The sequence below is a fragment of the Caretta caretta genome, chromosome 10, assembly GCF_965140235.1.
Source record: "Caretta caretta isolate rCarCar2 chromosome 10, rCarCar1.hap1, whole genome shotgun sequence".
Classification (NCBI taxonomy): Eukaryota; Metazoa; Chordata; order Testudines; family Cheloniidae; genus Caretta; species Caretta caretta.
In genome coordinates, this window is record NC_134215.1 from 49,138,691 (window position 1) to 49,145,952 (window position 7,262).

Genomic DNA, 7,262 nt, shown 5'->3' on the forward strand with positions numbered 1-7,262 from the left:
CTCCCCCTTCAGCAGCCCAGCGCTGCCCTCAGGCCAGTTTACCTAGCCACCAGAAGATCCAACAAGTGCTGAAGGCTCCTTGGGTAGCATAGAGCCTCTCTAGGAGCTCTTATTCCTCTGGTATAGGGAGTGTGGCCACAGCAAGGGACATGGCCAGGAGCCCTTTATGCCCCACCTGATCCCTGGCTGCTGAAACAGCCCCCTCATAGCAGTCATAAATTGGAACAGCCCTTAGGTTGCTCTAATTTACTCCAAAGCCTCGACCAATCCCTGAACAGCTAGAAATTCATGGAAGCACAAAGATGATGTAGAGTCAGTTTTGTACACCCTTCCTGAGCAATGTCAGCCATTCCTCAGCCACAGCTCAGGATCCAGCCCAGCATACAGCCGCCTGATAAAGCAGGGCTGCACCAATCTGAAAATGTCTGATGTCATCTAACTTCAGCATCAAGTGGGGTTTGGCTTGACATGCAAGACCCCTAGGAGGATAAAATAGCCCAGAGATCCTGTAGCATTGTGTGTGCCAGACTGCTGAATTCAAGTTCCAAATAGAATAAATAATGATGGCAAAGGCAGGTTCTCAAGCATGACTCCATAGGTAGCCATCCTGCTTTTGTTTGCAGATGGCCCTCATTCAGTTTCTTGCTAGAATAGGCTCCTCACAAATAAGGATAATCCTTCATTTGACGCTTACTCCCCGGGATACCGCCACTGACATCGAGCCTTGCAATTTGTCTTGCCAAGACACACTTATTCCTCAGCCGCTTTGATGGTTATAGTTAGGGCTGGGATGGCATTTTCAGTCTAAGCTCCTGTTTTCAGTGGCTAATGAGGAATTGTTAAAGTGGGATACAGAAAAAAAATAACAGCCCCTCCTCCCCCCAGAAAGTGATTGGTTTTTCTAGATCCCAACCTACTTTAAAGGTTCTAACAGGTTTGTATCAGCTGGAAGTTACTTATTTCCCATCTCCAGTTTGAACTAGAAGTGCTAAGATAGCATCTATCCAGCCCTTTATCTGCATAGCACACTCAGAGATTCTCAGGGAAAAACTCTTTGGAGTAGGGACCTGCATGAAAACTTGAAGGGAGTACCACAGGTTGCAGGAGGGAAGAGTTTGGAGACGGCACCAGGAACCAGTCTGTGTACACATGGCTGGAATGTAACCTGTAGCTGCAATACCTCCACACAGTTCTCTTCATAAAAAAAGAGTTTCGTTCTAGAAACATGGAGCCGTTTCTTGTTATTACCCAGTTTATGGTGCATGAACCATGATGGCAGAGGCCAGTCTACCAGACCCACAGCAAGGAAGAGAGTATGATTAACAGGCAAGAAAAACAGAACCTTGAAACAGAGCAAACAGGCAGCATGGAGGGACTTAGACCATCAGGAATGCTGGATTTCCAGATGGAAAACCTTGCACAAGCACAAAAGCACTGGAAGCAAGAACTGAGTCTATATACAGAGCTGATTATGGAGGATAAAGATGAGAAAACGAAGGTAAAGCTTTTTTACTAACTCATTGGGGGAAAATGAGGAGAAGTGAGTGAGATACTGTTACCAGAAATAATGCCTGAAATAGCTGATAAAGGAGTTTGATGTCTACTGTGACCCCAGATAGATTGAGATGGTAGAGGGGCACTGTCTTTTTACCCAAAAGTAAGAAGCAGAAGAGGGTATAGATATTTACATGACAGAGCTGAGAACACTGGAGTCCACATACAAACTTTGGAGACATAAAAGATTCCTTAATTAGAGACAGGGTCATTTGTGGGACACGTGATTCCAGCCTACAGCAGAGATGGCTTAGAGAACCAGATCTGCACCTAGGAAATGCATCCAAATAGCCAGGACAACTGAACTTCCAGGGACAGGGTCAAAATAACGACAGCCACTATGGTGGAACAAGTACACAGACTCAAGCTAAAGAAACCCAGGAAGCAGGACACAGACCGGTCAGGAATGTATGGTCCAGCATATGTACTGTGGAAAGCAGCAAGAAAAGCAGAAAGAATAACACCCAAACAATAGCGCAAGGGATGTGGGAAAGAGAAACCACACTTTGTGCCCCACTGTCACAGCTACCCCAGGAATAAAAGAAAAAAAGCAGCACTCCCTGCAGGGCTTGAGGGTGCAGAGACTGCTAGTGAAGAGGTAGGGATCTGCGGCATGACTAACTGATCCAAAGGCTCTCAATGTACAGGCACTGCAGAAGAGACCACCGACAGGCACAGAAAAGGGATACACCCCGATAGAAGGAGCCCTTGGATGTTCTCTTTGGAATGGAATGGTTCCATCAGTTCACCTTTGGGCACAAGGTGGACGTGCAGTCACATCACAAGCCTTTAGGAAGCATCTTGAAGAAGCGACTGCTGAGTGCAGCCAAGTAACAACAACTGTTATTGAGATTCCAGCAGTATGATGCAAGGATATCCAGGACAGTCACCACTGGTGGCAGCTATACTGAGCCGGGCGTGCCTTGCAGATTCCAACACAGACAGCTCTGTGGAACATGAGAGAGCCCAGCAACATGTTACTATACTTTTGCATCTCTGATGGGATGCGCCAACAAAGCACCAAACAGGATGGGGGGCTACAGGAAGTGAAATGATTCATACGCCAGGGTCAAGGATGAGCTGTATGCACAAGACAGGATTTGTTGAAAAGACATGGAGCAGTAATCCCAGCAGATTTCGGAGCTGACACCATGAGACAATACATGCTTCGCACCTGGGGTTACAGGCATGCCTGAGATGAGCCAGGGAGCATATCTAGCCAGGCAAGAATGCCAATTGAGAGCATACATGGAACATGTGCTGAGAGTGCAACATAGACAAAGGAGGAGACTATACGGACTCATGAAATCTTGACCCCGGGAAAAGGTCAGAACAGACCTGCTCACTTTTAATAACAGCAGCTACATGGTCACAGCTGGTGGTACACCTGGACAGATGGGGCCAGAGCCAGGAGGACATAGCTTCAGCCATAAGCGGGTCTGACATGGGAGATTCAGAAGAAACAAGCAATACGGAGGACCAACAGGCTGCAACCTAACAGAATGAAGGCAGAAACAGAATGGAAGCAAAAGTGACAACACACACAAGAAGTGGGAGACTGGTTTGAAGATCAGCATACTTGAAGGACTCTGAGTCCTAACAGGCCACAATAGGACGGCGGTAAAGGGCATGTCCCTACAGTGGACCAGGTACTTGTAACTCCAGGCCCCAGCAAGTCAGCAAATGCTTGCACAAAAGATACAACCACAACACAAATTGTTAAAAGGAAAGACGTAGCGATCAGCATGGAACTTGGAGGGAGGAACACAGGTTGCAGGAGGTAAGAATTTGCAGGAGGCACTAGGAAGCCAGTCTGTGTTGCACACACTGGAGTGCTAAGTGCGGTTGCTGCATCTCTCTAAGTAGGTCTCAAAATAAAGAGTCAGTTTAGTTTTAGAAACCTGGAGTCCTCTCCTGTTATCCCCTAGCACGCAGTACATGAAGCCAGGGCTGTCTCTTATTCTGTGTACAGTACCTAGCACAATGGGGTCCCAAACTTGGTTGGGGTCCCTAGGCACTACTATAATACAAATAACAATGAATAAATCCCTGGTTGAAGGAAAGGTCTCTAACAGAGTAGGTACAATGGAACTGTCCTGCTGGGGGCGGGGACTATAGTTGGACTACAGTTGCCAAGGATGCTCCAAAGGCAAAAAGCTTCAGTGTGGTTCACAGATTTTAAGATGAGAAGGGCCATTGTGATCATCTAGTCTTGCTGCATAGCACAGGCCATGGAATTCCACCTTGCCCAATAACTTGTGATTGAGCTTCAGTGCATCTTTTAGAAAGACACCCAGCCACGCCTTAAATATTTCAAGTGAGGGAGAATGCAGCAGGTTCCCTGGTAACTTGTTACAATGGGTAACTACTCTCACTGTTAACATTTTGCACCTTATTTCCACTCCAAATTTGTCTAGCTTGAACCTCCAGCCATTGAATCATGTTATGCCCTTGTCTGCTAGATCAAAAAGCCCCTCCCCAAATCTTCTCCCTGCATAGGTACTTTTAGAGCACAATCAAGTCATCTCTTTACCTTACCTTCTATAAGCTTTGATTGCCCAGGTCTTCTGCAGACCCCATGGCTGTTTCAACAAGAGGCACAAACCCCATGGAATAACACAGAGGATTCTCACTTGCACTGTGAGCCTGAATCTCCTTTCACTTCCATCACTGTAAATCAGGACTACCTGCACAGAACAGAATTACACTGTGTAAAATGAGTGCACAAGGGAGGAGAATCTAACCCTATACGCTGTGAGCTCATATAATAAACGACTATTGTAATACAAAGGGCCAAAGTTAAGACTGCTGTCGATATCATGTGGCCTGAGCCACATCCCACTGAAATCAATGGAAAGATTCCTACTGATTTCAGTGGAAAACTGACCGTGCCCTTAATTCTGAATTTCCAGGCTTCTATCCCATTCAAATATTAACCAAACTTTACATTATTGTATCGTTTGTTTGTGGGCGAGGGGTGCGGATCTTGCTTTAGTTTTTTTGCTTATTTTTCCCGTTGGATTAAATAATTAAAATGTTTTCCCCAGGCTAAATAATTTTAATTTTTTCCCCCTGCAGACTGGCAATAATAAATATTGAACACATTCTTGCTTCGTTGCATCCAGCGCCTTGCCATTTAAAACATCTTTTTATTGTGTGTATTTTTCTTCTTTTAATTACAGTCACCCAGTATCATCCAATTTGAATAAATAATAAAAATAAAGGAGATGTGGCAGCTGCAAATCTGTTCCTCGCGTGTTTAGGGGAAGCGTTTTGTTCCAATACAATGGCAAGGAGAAGCATGTTTTTATTGTTAGCAATTGCTCTCGCTTCTGCACCGTGATTATTTCTGCCCTGTGCCTTATCTTTTTTCCCCACTTTAATTGGACCTTTCAGGGCTTGGACTGGGTCAGCGGGGATGTTATTTAAATAATGTCTCGCAAACAGAAGTCAGCTCCTCGTTGCTCCTTGTCCAGCCCAGCTGCCGATTTTCAAAGCTGGAAGGTTTTCTCCGATGATGAGATTAAAGCCGCCTGGCATTGGAGAGACACCCTGACTGCCCAGAGATCCTGTCGGGGATAGCAGTGCCCCTGGGCACAGACGTAAGGCCATGACAGGGTGTGCGCCTAGGGCCCCCCATTTGGAAACTCACTTTCCTCCATTTGTGACATTCGCAATCCCGTTGGTAAGAACTCATTCATGCGAGAGGCCATGGGAAGTCAGTGGGACTACGTGCATGAGTGCTTATTCAAATAAGGGTTGTGCCATTGGATCTTAACTAGGCACAGTCCCTGAAGCAGCCAGAGAGGGCTCTGCATTAGTGAAAGCATGGGGATCAGGGAGTCCTCCTTTGGTTGCTTCCAATAAATCTAACTTCAGTCTGCTCAACTTTACTTCCCGTTCTTCCCACAATTCCCCATCCACCTCCAACATTCCCTTCTAATTTAGTCCTCCTCACCCCCAGCTTCCCTGTCTGTCTGTGCCACCTTTATCCAACGCCCACAATGTGATGAAAACAGGCCTACATGCTGCGGATGGAGGCACTTTCCCTTAACAGCCTCGCTCACACTGCTTTAGAGCTCCCACAGCTGACCAGACCTAGGACATGCAGCAGCTCCCCACCCCACATGCAGCCCTTCGATGCTGTGCACGCCCATTGTTCCCAGCTGAGAAGGCCAGGATGCAAGGACTTCCAGCACCGTTCATGAGTTGGCTGGGAAGGGTTAAATGGCTGTGAATCCCCCTCTCCCTCACCTGGGTTCTGACTTGCATCACTTAGCTACAAGCAACCATCATCGCCCAATGCCGGCACTCAGCGAAGAATGGGTTAACCGCTTGGAGAGACGCTATTGTAGTCCGTCTTGTGAATAGTATTAGCAAAAATGAATAGAAAAGCTACATGAGGCTAATGGGATCTGAGGGGAGCTCCTTAGACAAGTTGATTTCCAAATTGGACTGACTTTAGCCTCATATAAATAAAAATGAACGTGGGGGACAAATCCATAATGGCAGGTGAAGGCACCAATGCATTTTAATCTCTCCCTATGCTTACATTGCAGACAGATGCTCCGTGTCCTGAGAACACCACAACCCCCACCTTGCACTGGCATTCGCTTAGGCTTGCCATCAGCAACGGCCTGGGATCCTCACAAACTCCTCAGTCGCCAGCAAGATGCAGGGTTAAGGACAATCAGCACGGCCACATTTAGAACCAGGGCCTCCCTCAGCAAGCCTCCTGTGGGGGCAAAGGGGAAACTATCAGCCATGTTCTGAGCAGCAGCTGTCACTGTGAGAGTGGCGAGGAGCCTGCTGCTGGTCAGCTTTGCCCTCACCAGCAGGTGGCATGGGGTGAGCACGTGTCACTCCGCGTGCAACAGAAGCTCACAAATAATCGGGCCTGTTCTTACCAGTAGGTGTGGAGAACCCAGCCGTTCTGCCCTCCCCAGCAATGGCACAAGGGATGACTACTGCACGTCAGCTTCCCTTGTTCTGTTAAATAAGCTGCGCTAAGGCTGTGCTTATTTAGACACAGAACTTTAGCTATAATGTAGAACAACGTCAGGGGCTGGAAGGGGGGAGGCGGAGAATTGAAATTCCATCAGGCTCTAACAGACCCAGCTCCTTTGCACCTTTGTTCTAGTTAATCAATATGTAATTAAACTTAAATCCCTGCTTAAGAACTTCCAGTGTCAAAACGAACAGTCTGTTCAAGGGGGCCGCCTGGGATGTTAAGGCTGGCCCCTGTGCTAGACCCTTGTGACTGTGCTCATTGGGGCCTGGGCCAGCCCGCAGAGCCTAGAGATTGCCTTTAGACACAGGGGTAGAAATGAGGGGCAAGCCACTGCTGGGATGAGTTTTGTTCAGTGTAGGGTTCCTGGGTGAGTCGGTAGTCACTTCATTGGAAGGAGCCTGCAGCTGTTCTAGTCTCTTCTACTCAGGTTTTTGCACTGTGCCCGTCATCATGGTATCTGATCGTTCATTGACTCCAGCTGATTCAGTCTGCCACTGGCACCATGGGGAAGCCTGCAGCTGGCAAGCTCTGCCCATCCGCCACCCTGCTGAGGTCCAAGAGTGAGAAGTAATCTCAGGCAAAGCCCTATACGAGCCGGCTCAGAAACCACAGCCCTGTAGCAATGGGACTGGCCTTCAGAAAATAACAAGGGCAATAACAAGGCAAGGAGCTTTAAACAATGTGGAATCAATTTCCT

At 47.4% G+C, this 7,262-nt stretch overlaps 1 long non-coding RNA gene across 1 annotated transcript; it reads right to left on the reverse strand.

Annotated features, from left to right (window-relative positions):
- Window positions 1-3,921: 3,921 nt before the first annotated feature.
- LOC125644328 (uncharacterized) lies at window positions 3,922-6,548 on the reverse strand. Its single transcript, XR_007358966.1, has 3 exons — window positions 6,462-6,548; window positions 6,107-6,289; window positions 3,922-4,241 (listed from the first exon to the last, which is right to left on the reverse strand). It is a non-coding gene; the product is annotated as an uncharacterized LOC125644328 (long non-coding RNA).
- Between the last annotated feature and the right edge of the window lie 714 nt (window positions 6,549-7,262).